This window comes from Salvelinus alpinus, chromosome 5, assembly GCF_045679555.1.
Source record: "Salvelinus alpinus chromosome 5, SLU_Salpinus.1, whole genome shotgun sequence".
NCBI classification, from domain to species: domain Eukaryota; kingdom Metazoa; phylum Chordata; class Actinopteri; order Salmoniformes; family Salmonidae; genus Salvelinus; species Salvelinus alpinus.
The window spans coordinates 72707026-72720273 of record NC_092090.1 but is presented as its reverse complement, the minus strand read 5'-3'; the positions used below and the strand labels follow the sequence as shown (position 1 = coordinate 72720273).

General features: G+C 44.9%; 1 protein-coding gene across 11 annotated transcripts in view; it reads left to right on the top strand.

Moving 5' to 3' along the window:
- Positions 1-13248, top strand: part of LOC139576729 (ankyrin-1-like) — a 181964-nt gene that overhangs the window by 103785 nt on the left and 64931 nt on the right. The window lies entirely within an intron of this gene.

Genomic DNA, 13248 nt, shown 5'->3' with positions numbered 1-13248 from the left:
CACGGAGACAGGACCTGGAACCAAGGAGACATGAGGACAGCTTCTTCTACAGATCTTAATTTAAGACCGTTTGCTACAGAAGTAAAATAATCCTTCAGCAACAGGAAATGTGAATTATTATGTGGATTATAATTTATGGACATTTTTGTATAGGTTGATACATTTTTCGATGGTCCAAATCACGTCTGAAATTTCAAAGTGGAAAGGCTTTTAAAAACTCAAATACACTACAAGTTTGCATTTCCTGTAGTGCAGGGAAATTCTCAACAACAAAAGACTGATCAAATTAGGATGCTACATCTGTATTTCCTCTATCAACAGCCATGTACGCTTTTAACATTTTCTGGACTTGAAGGCACTAAGAAGAAAAATAATACTTTTCCCTGTTGGTCTCAGGAACCCTTCTCCATTTATGTAATCACATTGATTTCTGCATTGTTTGGTTTTCATCTGATTTATAAGTCTTTCTTTATCTATCATGTTATGTGTGTGTGAGTGTGTGTGTGAGACTGTGAGCGTGTGCGTGGGTGTGCGTGTGTGTGTGTTGAGGAAGACCGAGAGGTGAGAAGGAGGTGGTGGAGCTGGTGATAGAGTGATTGGCGTCTGATATACAGCCTGTCTGCAGGCTGCCCTTGTGTTGATTGATGAGAGCAACTGTCTTAATCACATAGATCTCATATTTATTAACATTATACCCTCTGATAGGCCAGGCAGCAGCTTTGCAACTACCCCCAGAGAGAATGGAGGGATAAGGAGAGATGGGCAGAGAGGAAATATTGACTGCCCAAATTGATGGGAAGCGGATAGTTATTTATTAGATAGCTTAGTATGGTAATTAATATGTCTGTGTGGGCCTGTGTTTACAGAACAGTTTGTTTGCCCTGTTGTACAGGATACTGTTGTCCCTCTCTGCTGCAGCAGCCACCCCTGTCTGCACTGTCAATGAGATTCTTGAACACACACACACACACACACACACATGCAAACTCTCTTTACTTCCTCAGGAGGCGTTTATTTATTATCCCTGTTGCCACAGTCATGCCCAATACATCTTCCCTCTTTTCCACTAAGCCATGTACCATTTGCTCTCTTCATCTGTCTCTTGTCATCACCTCCATTCTTTAGCTCGTTCCCTCTCTCCTCTCCTCTCTCTGACTGGAGGTGAGAGATGAGGCTGGTGATATATAGAGGCAGTTAGCAGCAAATGCCAAATGGTCAATTGAGGCCTGTACCTCTGTCATGGCCTATCCATCTGGATATGCCAGGAACCCAACACACACACGCGCGCGAGAGAGAGTCAGGGACAAACAGGATACCGTTCTGTAGATTATGGATAGCAGTACACTATGTCCTGTCTAGTGGGAGGTAGACCTCTGGTATTGAATGTATAACATTACCACAGCGCTACTACTACCACCATATGATACAGTACACCTACTCATACTACTGCACGGAGACACTACTGTCCTGCAGTTTTTGTACTGATCACATCACAATGTAAACATTTCGTTTTCTACAGACTGATGAATGATATCCACAGTAGTGGCTACTATCCTGAAGTCCCAGAATGGTGGAGCCTGTTTCTGACAGTGTCAGAGGAGTGCATTAGGTTTGAATGGAGTCTGTGGAGTCTGGGGCCACTCTGGGCTCTGCACTTATTAAACAGGCTGAGTGAATTATGGCCTGGCTGGCTGCTTAGACCGGACTCTCCCCTGCATACATCACCATGTCTCTCAGACTCACTTATTCTGCAGAATGGCTCCTCCAGGCAGCTCGGTGCAGGTTGGCATTTATTGAGATGACTCATGCTCATGTACTGGAAGCAACTCTGCAGAATGGTCACTACCTGGCACAGCCACAATGTCCTGAAATCAGATTTTAAACCTAACCCTAACCTTAACCCTAACTACACTGCTAACCCTAATACCTAACCCTAACCTTATATGAAGACCAAAGAGCACATTTTTGTTTTCATAGATCTAGACAATTTTGACTTTGCAGCTGGCCCATCTAGCGGAAACCACTCAGAAACCACTCTGCCTCCAGGCCAAGACTCATGACAAATAAGCGTCAACCTTCTAGCTCTGCATCTCATCTCCCTGCAGAAGAGACACAAGGAGTCACTAACGACACAGGGAGTGACTAACCACTCCACAGCCAAGACCCAGCCCAGGACAGTGTAGTGTAGCATGTTAGGGCTGTGTGTTGGCTGGGGCCCACTTGGTGCAGTGCGAATCCGTCCGTCCATCCGTCCGCCCGTCCGTCTGCCTGCCTGCGTTATTACCAGACTGGAGAAGAGTGAAGGGACATAACCAGTGTTGGGGAGTAGCGAACTACATGTAATTCAACTAATAATTTAACATGCTCCGGCACTTTGGCAACTAAGAAAGTATTTTTTAAACCTCCTGCTTTGGGCTGGATGTATCAATGAATAGTTCATACATGCATAATCTATGAGCAGAATTACTGTCTTACCTCAATTAGCCACGAAATCCCTAGTTTGAAAGTGACTGTTTTCTTGAAGCTGTGCCATGCCATTTTCCCTACATTACCCCCACGTGGGCCTGCCCCCTAGCAATTTGAGTTCTAGTCAATGAGCTCCAGCCCCTCACATTTGAGGGACAACTAGCAAGAGGCCTGCCCAGCGTTATCCAATGAGGTTGCAGGGTGGGCCCAATGGCTCAGTGGATACAGCAGAGAGAGAGAGCAATGACTTGGTGCACATAACTGCACATATGTGACCGACCGCCTTGATTCGGTCTTATGCAGCAAAATTGGAAATTGTGTTTTTTACATTGGATAAAAGCACAGAGCTACAAAATGGCACATCATACACTGCATTTGAGGAACAACGGGAAAGTAATTCTGCTTTGAAAGTTGATAAACTTGTAACCCCACTTTGGAGAAAATGGCCCTTGAATGTTTTGGCACACCTACTGGAGAGCTCTTCTTTGTCTACACCCATTCAGCATTGTTCACTGCCTCTTAAAACTTCATAGGGCTCAAATCCCGTTAACGGGATCGATTTGACAACAGCCAGTGAAATTGCAGGGCACCAAATTCAAACAACAGAAATCTCATAATTAAAATTCCTCAAACATACAAGTATTATACACCATTTTAAAGATAAACTTCTTGTTAATCCAACCACAGTGTCCGATTTCAAAAATAATTTACGGCGAAAGCATACCATGCGATTATGTTAGGTCAGCGCCTAGTCACAAAAAACATGCAGCCATTTTCCAGCCAAAGAGAGGAGTCACAAAAAGCAGAAATAGAGATAGAATTAATCACTAGCCTTTGATGATCTTCATCAGATGGCACTCATAGGACTTCATGTTACACAATACATGTATGTTTTGTTCGATTAAGTTCATATTTATATCCAAAAATCTCAGTTTACATTGGCGCGTTATGTTCAGTAATGTTTTGCCTCCAAAACATCCGGTGAATTTGCAGAGAGCCACATCAATTTACAGAAATACTCATCATAAACTTTGATGAAAGATACAAGTGTTTGACATAGGATTAAAGATAAACTTCTCCTTAATGCAACCGCTGTGTCAGATTTCAAAAAAGCTTTACGGCGAAAGCACACCATGCGATAATCTGAGTACAGCGCTCAGCCACCAAAACAAGCCATACAGATACCCGCCAAGTTGTGGAGTCAACAAAAGTCAGAAATAGAGTTATAAATATTCACTTACCTTTGATGATCTTCATCGGAATGCACTCCCAGGAATCCCAGTTCCACAATAAATGTTTGTTTTGTTCGATAAAGTTCATCTTTATGTCCAAATACCTCCTTTTTGTTCGCGCGTTTAGTTCACTAATCCAAATGCACAAAGCGCGGGCACTAAGTCTAGACGAAAAGTCAGAAAAGTTCCATTACAGTTCGTAGAAACATGTATATAATCAATCTTTAGGATGTTTTTATCATACATTTTTATCATAAATCTTCAATACTATTCCAACCGGACAATTCCGTTGTCATTAGAAAGGAAAGGGACCGACCGTCTTAACTAAAGGCGAGACTTAACTAAAGGATTTCAGCTGAGCCACCGGCTTTGAGTGGTCTTATTCGCCCCCCTTTCACAATAGAAGCCTGAAACAACGTTCTAAAGACTGTTGACATCTACTGGAAGCCTTAGGAAGTGCAATCTGACCCCATTTACACTGGATATTGGATAGGCAATCACTTGAAAAACTACAAACCTCAGATTTCCCACTTCCTGGTTGGATTTTTCTCAGGTTTTTGCCTGCCATATGAGTTATGTTATACTCACATACATTATTTTTAACAGTTTTGGAATCTTTAGAGTGTTTTCTATCCAAATCTACTAATTATATGCATATTCTAGCTTCTGGGTCTGAGTAACAGGCAGTTTACTCTGGGCACCTTATTCATCCAAGCTACTCAATTCTGCCCCCCATTCCCAAAGAAGTTAAGTCAGCCCCACCCATCGCTTTAAGGATTCTTATGTGAGGCCATGTAATAAACAGTAAGTAGTGTAGTAAAGATTTCAAAAGTGGTAGAAGTAGTAGCCTACAATAAGGGAAAATTCCAGGTAAACCGAAAGTGTCCAGATAAAAATATTTTCTAAATATTAGATGACGCTTACCCAGACACACTTGTCTAAATTGATGTGTCATGTGGAAGAAATGCTATAACCCCAGCCACATCTTGCTAAGTGGATGGGTCTCTACAGAAGGTGTAATGGTACAGCGAAATGGTTACTTGCATAGTAGTGTCATGACATTGCCCTGTTGGGTGAGGTTTATGACCCCCCATAAATACCTTTCCCCCTTTTCTCTCCACTCTACAGAATGGACTCTTGGAAAGCCCTGTGTGTTACCACAGAGAAAGTATGGTAACATCAAAAGGTTGGGGAATGGAACAATATTTCCCTTTCTCAACCAGTTGAAAGTGTCCGTTGGTACTTGAAGAATATGATGTCAGATCAGTTGTTGTCTGGGACATTATATCTGATGATAGGACAACATAAATTGTATCTTGGAAAGTCTACACATTCTAGTTATCAGATTCACATGGAATTGTTGTGCAATTTAAATGTTAAAATAGGAAACTATTTGTGAAAAGATGAAATGTGATTTTAACTTCTAAATGAGAGAATTGTTTTCATAAGTGGACTTATGCTCACTCAGTGGCCATGCCCAAGTGAACAGACATTGGTTGGACTAGACCAGCCAGAATGCAAATTGATGTCTGAGATAATATTACTACACAGATCATACACGTAAGGCTAGCTAGCGAGCCAGCCACCTAATGTCAGCTAGTATTGCACCCCGTCTTATCGGCATATTCAACAGCGTTTAGAAATATATTACCTTCAACAGTGTTATCTTGTGATCAAGCCATCAATGTTTTGTGATTATTGGTGTCGTAAAAATGTTAGCTAAAAGGTTAGCAATTAGCATGTTCGATATTTCAGTGGAAATACTACTACTATCAGCTTTTTGATAAGCGGTTTAGCAAAAAAATTACATCCTGTATTATCAGCATATGGTCCCCAGTTATTGGCCACCTTAATATTTTGCTCAATTACAAGATATATCCATTAAATTTTGTTCAAAAAGGAGACACCAACATCGCATCTGAAGTGTTTACTAAATAGTTGACTAGATGGTTAGCCTTCTGGTTAAAAAAATATATACCTGCCTGAAATCAGTTAGCTATATTTCAGAGGTAAAAAGTTAGATATTAAATGATGTGTGGTCTGTCGCGCAGTCGAATTTTACAATAGACAGCATGTCCCACACTATGTGTGTATATATATATTACTTTTTTGAAAACTCTCAAAACCTAACTTAACTTACATAAATTGCAATCAAAATCGGTGGTCAGCTAGCTAGAAGGGTGTCTTTAGTCGCAAAAATTAAGCCATTATTTTCCATTCCATTCAAATGTTGAGCTCAAGGGGATTTAATCCTCTGACAGCTAGGGGGTATCTGATGTTTATGGAAAATTAGCTAGCTAGCTAACAGTAAGCTTTAACTTGAAATGAAAACAACTTTCTGACAAAATTAGAAACGTATAACATCTGAAACTGTATCTAGACTCTTACCCATATACATGGATTAATGCTTCACGGCAGACTGCAACCCCTTTCATTAAATAAGACGTCTTGTGTCATTTCCGTTTTGTTTGTACAGCTTGCTTGACCCATTGTGTCAAGTCACTCTGGTTCAAACTGACCCTGTGCAATGCCATAAGAATCATCAGATATTTCTCCCTCTGTCATGGGTGCCATGGTTGCCCTTAGTTTGAAAATGTAATCCTAGAACAGGTGTATTATACAACAGTGTTCTGTGTTCTCTTTTCGACTCCCTCTACATTTGCAATCAAACGCCAGAATTGAAGTCATCTCCTTATCATACTCTGCTTCTACCAGACATTCCACTCATTTCAAAACTCAGTCAACTTCTTCCATGACAACAACACTGTTGATCGCCGTTACACGGCAGACCAATCCGAAACTCATCTCAAGGCATGTCCAGCCCATTCATTATCTCAGCCAGTCATGACTAGCAGGAAGGTCCCTGCCTTTTTCTGTGGCTAAACCAACTAGGCTCGTAAATTAACAACCGTATTCATATATACAGATGGCATACAAGTTTGTTATTAAGTCACATTAAGTTAAAATGTTCAAGAAGGCATATCTGCCAAAAAATGCATTTTGATAAAAAATGTAAATAAACGTTCAAATGCCTCTCCTGTGAAGTTGTTTCTTGCGACATACGCCTTTCCTGAAACGAGTCACATTCAGGGACCACTTTTGGCCCATGAACGCTACTTTCAGAACTACTGGCTAAGTATACAAAAGTAGTGGAGAATCTCTTTAACTACATTTTGCTGTAGCTTGGTGGTAATTAAACTAAATTCAAATCTTGGTAGTGTTTTCAGTAGTTAATTACCTATTTGCCATGTAGAGGTGTAGTTAACTACTGGAACTATACACCACTTTTTTGGCTAAAATAAAATATGAATGAAGTAGGCTATAATTTCCGTTCTTTTCAGTATAAGACCTGCCTAATTTTCACTTGAAACATACTACTATTTAAAAGTAATTTTAGTTTTAGTAAACTACATGTTTCATAGGGGTAGCTTAATTTCTTCCAGTGTGAATTAATTGGTAGCTTGGTAAACTATATTTTCAGAGTTTCTTCCCCAACACTGGACATAACTTTATTATTACAGCACAGAACAGGGCCAGCATAGACTGTACTGCACTGCACTGCAAATCACTGCATGGATGGATGCCAATCTCCCTCCTTCCAACATCATCTAATTTCCCCCTCTTTCTCTCACACATATCAATTATATACACGCACATACAGTATTCTCACACACACTGACACACACAAGCTCCCCTGCCATTTTCGTTTTCCATCAGTTTCTTTCTCCCTCTCTTCTCCCTGATATGCCCCCCTCCCATCTCCACAGCACAGCCAGTCAGAAGACGAGAAACGGAGAGGAGAGCTCGATGACCAGGGAGGCCATGGTCTGTGCTTTTGTAGCTACAATGAGCTCCAAAAGTATTGGGACACATTGTTGTTTTGGCTCTGTACTCCAGCACTTTGGATTTGAAATGACACAATGAGTATGAGGTTAAAGGCTCTATCCTCCAAAAGTTCCGATTTTAAATCAAATATTTGAGGGTATTTTCATCTATATCGAGTGAACCGTTTAGAAATTACAGCACTTTTTGTACATAGTCCAAAAAGGGTGCCGAAAATATTGGGACAAATTCACTTATAAGTGTATATAAGTGAAAAGATTAGTATTTGGTATCATATTCCTAGCACACAATGATTACATTGCATCCTATATCATACCCCCCATCCATGTCTCAAGGCTTAAAAATCCTTCTTTAACCTGTTTCTCCCCTTCATCTACACTGATTTGAAGTGGATTTAACAAGTGACATCAATAAGGGATCATAGCTTTCACCTGGATTCAGCTGGTCAGTCTATGCCATGAAAAGAGCAGGTGTTCATAATGTTTTGTACACTCAGTGTATAAGTAATTTGTCCCAATACTTATGCTCCCCTAAAACGGGGGACTATGTACAGAAAGTACTGTGATTCCCTAAACGGTTCACTCGATATGGATGAAAATACCCTCAAATACTTGATTTAAAATCGGAACTTTTGGAGTATAGAGCCAAAATAAGAAAAAATGCTTCACTCTCCCAATAATTACGGAGGACACCAGATTTCTGTCTGATGCCCCTCTCACATAGCAGACAAAGGAAGAAAAAAAGGATACACACTGGGCACACACCAGTTGAATCAATGTTGTTGTCACGCCCTGGCCTTAGTATTCTTTGTTTTCTTTATTATTTTAGTTAGGTCAGGGTGTGACATGGGGAATGTTTGTGTTTTGGGTGGTTATATGGTAAAGGGGGTGTTGGGTTTAGTGTATGGGTTTGTGTTGAGTGAATGTTTCTAGGTATGTCTATGGTTGAGTGAATGTTTCTAGGTATGTCTATGGTTGCCTGAGTGGTTCTCAATCAGAGACAGATGTCTTTCATTTGTCTCTGATTGGGAGCCATATTTAAGGCAGCCATAGGCATCATGCATTTGTGGGTAATTGTCTATGTGTAGTGTTTGTGTCAGCACAATTTTTCTATATAGCTTCACGGTCGTCTGTTTGTTATTTTGTTAGTTTGTGTATAGTGTTCGTTTCGTGTTTTTCTCTCGTCTAATAAAAGAAGATGTATTTTTCACACGCTGCACCTTGGTCCAATCTCTCACCGCCAGACGATCGTGACAGAATTACCCACCAAACAAGGACCAAGCAGCGTGTCAAGCGACAACAGGAGCAAGGCATAAAGGATTCATGGACATGGGAGGAGATATTGGATGGTAAGGGACCTTGGGCACAACCGGGAGAATATCGCCTCCCTCGTGAAGAGCTGGAGGCAGCGAAAGCCGAGAGGAGGCGATATGAGGAGGCAGCACGGAGGCAAGGCTGGAAGCCCGCAAGTACAACCCAAAAATTTCTTGGGGGGGGGCTAAGAGGTAGTGGGCCGAGGGCAGGTAGGAGACCTGCGCCCACTTCCCAGGCTAACCGTGGAGAGCGGGAGTACGGGCAGACACCGTGTTACGCAGTAGAGCGCACGGTGTCTCCTGTACGTGTTCATAGCCCGGTGCGGGTTATTCCACCTCCCCGCACTGGTAGGGCTAGATTGGGCATTGAGCCAGGTGCCATGAAGCCGGCTCAACGCGTCTGGTCTCCAGTGCGTCTCCTCGGGCCGGCATACATGGCACCAGCCTTACGCATGGTGTCCCCGGTTCGCCTACATAACCCGGTGCGGGTTATTCCACCTCCCCGCACTGGTCGGGCGACGGGGAGCATTCAACCAGGTAAGGTTGGGCAGGCTCGGTGCTCAAGGGAGCCAGTACGCCTGCACGGTCCGGTATTTCCGGCGCCACCTCCCCGCCCCAGTCCAGTTCCACCAGTGCCTACACCACGCACCAGGCTTCCAGTGTGTCTACAGAGCCCTGTTCCTCCTCCACGCACTCGCCCTATGGTGCGTGTCTCCAGCCCGGTACCACCAATTCCGGCACCACGCACCAAGCCTCCTGTGCGTCTCCAGAGTCCTGTGCATCCTGTTGCTGCTCCCCGCACTAGCCCTGAGATGCGTGTCCCCAGCCCGGTACCACCAGTTCCGGCACCACGCACTAGGCCTAATGTGCGTCTCCAGAGCCCTGTACGCACTGTTGCTTCTCCCCGCACTCGCCCTGAGGTGCGTGCCCTCAGCCCGGTACCACCTGTGCCGGTACCACGCACCAGGCCTATAGTATGCTTTGAGAGCCCAGTGTGTCCTGTTACTGCTCCCCGCACTAGCCCTGAGATGCGTGTCCCCAGCCCGGTACCACCAGTTCCGGCACCACGCACTAGGCCTAATGTGCGTATCCAGGGTCCAGTATGCCCTGTTCCTTCTCCCCGCACTAGCCTTCAGGTGCGTGTCCCCAGCCCGGTACCACCAGTTCCGGCACCACGCACCAGGCCTACAGTGCGCCTCAGCCGGCCAGAGCTGCCCGTCTGCCAAGCACCATCTGAGCCATCCGTCTACCCAGTGCCATCTGAGCCATCCGTCTGCCCAGCGCCATCTGAGCCATCCGTCTACCCAGCGCCATCTGAGCCATCCGTCTACCCAGCGCCATCTGAGCCATCCGTCTACCCAGCGCCATCTGAGCCATCCGTCTACCAAGCGCCATCTGAGCCATCCGTCAGTCAGGAGCCGCTAGAGCCATTCGTCAGTCAGGATCTGCCAGAGCCGCCAACCAGACAGGATCTGCCAGAGCCGCCAACCAGCCATGATCTGCCAGAGCCGCCAACCAGACAGGATCTGCCAGAGCCGCCAACCAGCCAGGATCTGCCAGAGCCGCCAACCAGCCAGGATCTGCCAGAGCCGCCAGCCAGCCATGAGCAGCCAGAGTCGCCAGCCAGCCATGAGCAGCCAGAGTCACCAGCCAGCCATGAGCAGCCAGAGTCGCCAGCCAGCCATGAGCAGCCAGAGTCGCCAGCCAGCCATGAGCAGCCAGAGTCGCCAGCCAGCCATGAGCAGCCAGAGTCGCCAGCCAGCCATGAGCAGCCAGAGTCGCCAGCCAGCCAGCCAGGATCTTCCAGAGCCGCCAGTCAGCCAGGATCTACCAGAGACAACGAAGCGGATATTGACAATGGTGGAGTGGGGGCCACGTCCCGCACCCGAGCCGCCGCCATATTAAGGCCCACCCCGGACCCTCCCTTTATGTGTCAGGTTTTGCGGCCGGAGTCCGCACCTTTTGGGGGGGGGTACTGTCACGCCCTGGCCTTAGTATTCTTTGTTTTCTTTATTATTTTAGTTAGGTCAGGGTGTGACATGGGGAATGTTTGTGTTTTGGGTGGTTATATGGTAAAGGGGGTGTTGGGTTTAGTGTATGGGTTTGTGTTGAGTGAATGTTTCTAGGTATGTCTATGGTTGAGTGAATGTTTCTAGGTATGTCTATGGTTGCCTGAGTGGTTCTCAATCAGAGAAATTTCATTTGTCTCTGATTGGGAGCCATATTTAAGGCAGCCATAGGCATCATGCATTTGTGGGTAATTGTCTATGTGTAGTGTTTGTGTCAGCACTATTTTTCTATATAGCTTCACGGTCGTCTGTTTGTTATTTTGTTAGTTTGTGTATAGTGTTCGTTTCGTGTTTTTCTCTCTTCTAATAAAAGAAGATGTATTTTTCACACGCTGCGCCTTGGTCCAATCTCTCACCGCCAGACGATCGTGACAGTTGTTTCCATGTCATTTCAATGAAATGAGTCATTTCAAATTACATTGAACCAACGGGGAATAAATGTTGAATTGACATCTGTGCCCATTAAGGAGGGAGATGTTGCTCTCTTCCCCCCTTCTCCCCTCTCTCTCTCAAAAGCACACTCTCCCCCTCTACAGTATCTCTCCCTTTCTTCCTCTCTTGCTTTGTCTCTCCACTCAAAAAGACTGATGGGTCACTGGTCCTGCCCAAAAACAATGGCTGCCTGTGGCTATACATCCTCCGTTAGTCCCGTCTTTCTCCTATTTTTTATTTCCTCCTTGTGTTACGCAGGTCCATTATGTTGCTGTCTTTACATGTCTACAGGCAAGTCTCTCACCCTGCTGGTGTGATTGGGGCACAGTAGCTTAGTATAGGCCAAAATGTATATTCTTTGTACAATGTGTGCGTGTTAGGTTGTGTTTGCACAGGCAGCCCAATTCTGATATTCTTTTCACTAATTGGTCTTTCGACCAATCAGATCGGCTCTGATGTGAAAAGATTTACTGTGATTGGTCAAAAGACCAATTAGTGGAAAAAAATATCAGAATTGGGCTGCCTGTGTAGAAGCAGCCATAGGTCTGTGTTAGCGCAGTGTTAGTCTAGTGTTAGACATGGAATGGTCTGTTAGCCCGCTTTAAGGCCTGTAGCTTCGAATAAATTGGAATAAAATTATCTCAGCTCCATGGAGAAATGTGTAGAATTGCATGAAACTGCTGTAAAAATACAAACATTTCTCAGAAAATGTGTCTAAAATTCAGCCACGCAGAAGGCCCGACAAAGCTCTCTTCCACGCCCCCTGCCACGCCCACCACATAAGCCTTTTTGATCCAGGGAAGAACCTGTGTGTGTGTGTGTGTGTGTGTGTGTGTGTGTGTGTGTGTGTGTGTGTGTGTGTGTGTGCACTCGCTTTTCAGAGTTTGCCTGCATTCGTGTGTTCATGCGACTGTGTGTATGACAAAGTATGAGTGTGTGACAGAATGACAGTTTGTTGATGTTGATACCTCCACCACCTTTTGAAGTCTCCCCAGTGTTTCAGGAAGCATCAGGAAATAGGCAATAACCCCCACAAAGCGCCTGCCACACGCTGATGGCAGTGGCCCTAAAGAGCAGGGAGAGAGGGGCTTTGTCCTGCCAACGAGGGGGGCAGCATGGGAGGTCTAGAGGGCACGTCTGCCCCTAACCTAAATCAGCCACATCACAATACAGGAGAGCACAGTATATCACAGCATATAACCCTGGTCCTGACCCATACACATTCAGAGAGTCATGGCTCGTTCCTCTATGTGTCTCTCTTTGCCCCAGTCTAGGCCTAGTCTTTGGTTAAAGTTTGGCAATGGGTGATGGCTATGGGTGGGCCAGGCAGACTGGTGCTGTTTTAGAATTCTCCGTAATAGAGAACACCATTGGCTCTTGACAGATACCAGCCTGGTTCCATCATTACCCACGTCTGGACTCTGATCTGAAGAGCTCTTGTCAGTCTGTTATTCCTGCTATGTTATCACTCATCTTTAGCTTCCCCCTACATACTGTACTCAGAGCCAGGGGATATTAGATGTGGCAGAGTTTTGTTAGATAATACTAAGATCATGAAAGGAGCTTATTTGTCTTCTATAGCTGAGGACCACAGGGTAATTTGTCATCTCTTCACAGACATTAGTATCTCCAGCCCCCTGCCCTGCAGTGGTTGGCACTGGAAACTCTCACCCACATAACACACCAGGACCCAGTCACGTGATGTTTTTAACCAGGTCACGGTCCAGTGACACTGAGTGGTGTGTAACCCCCCATCAGGAGGAACAACCGCTCCCCTACTACCCCCCTCATCCCCCCTCATCCCCCTCTCCTACAAGCATTTATCTCTCTGCATGGTTTTGGCAGCAATATGCTTTTCCCAGCGTTTGGCTAGGAGAGATAGAAAGGAGGTGAG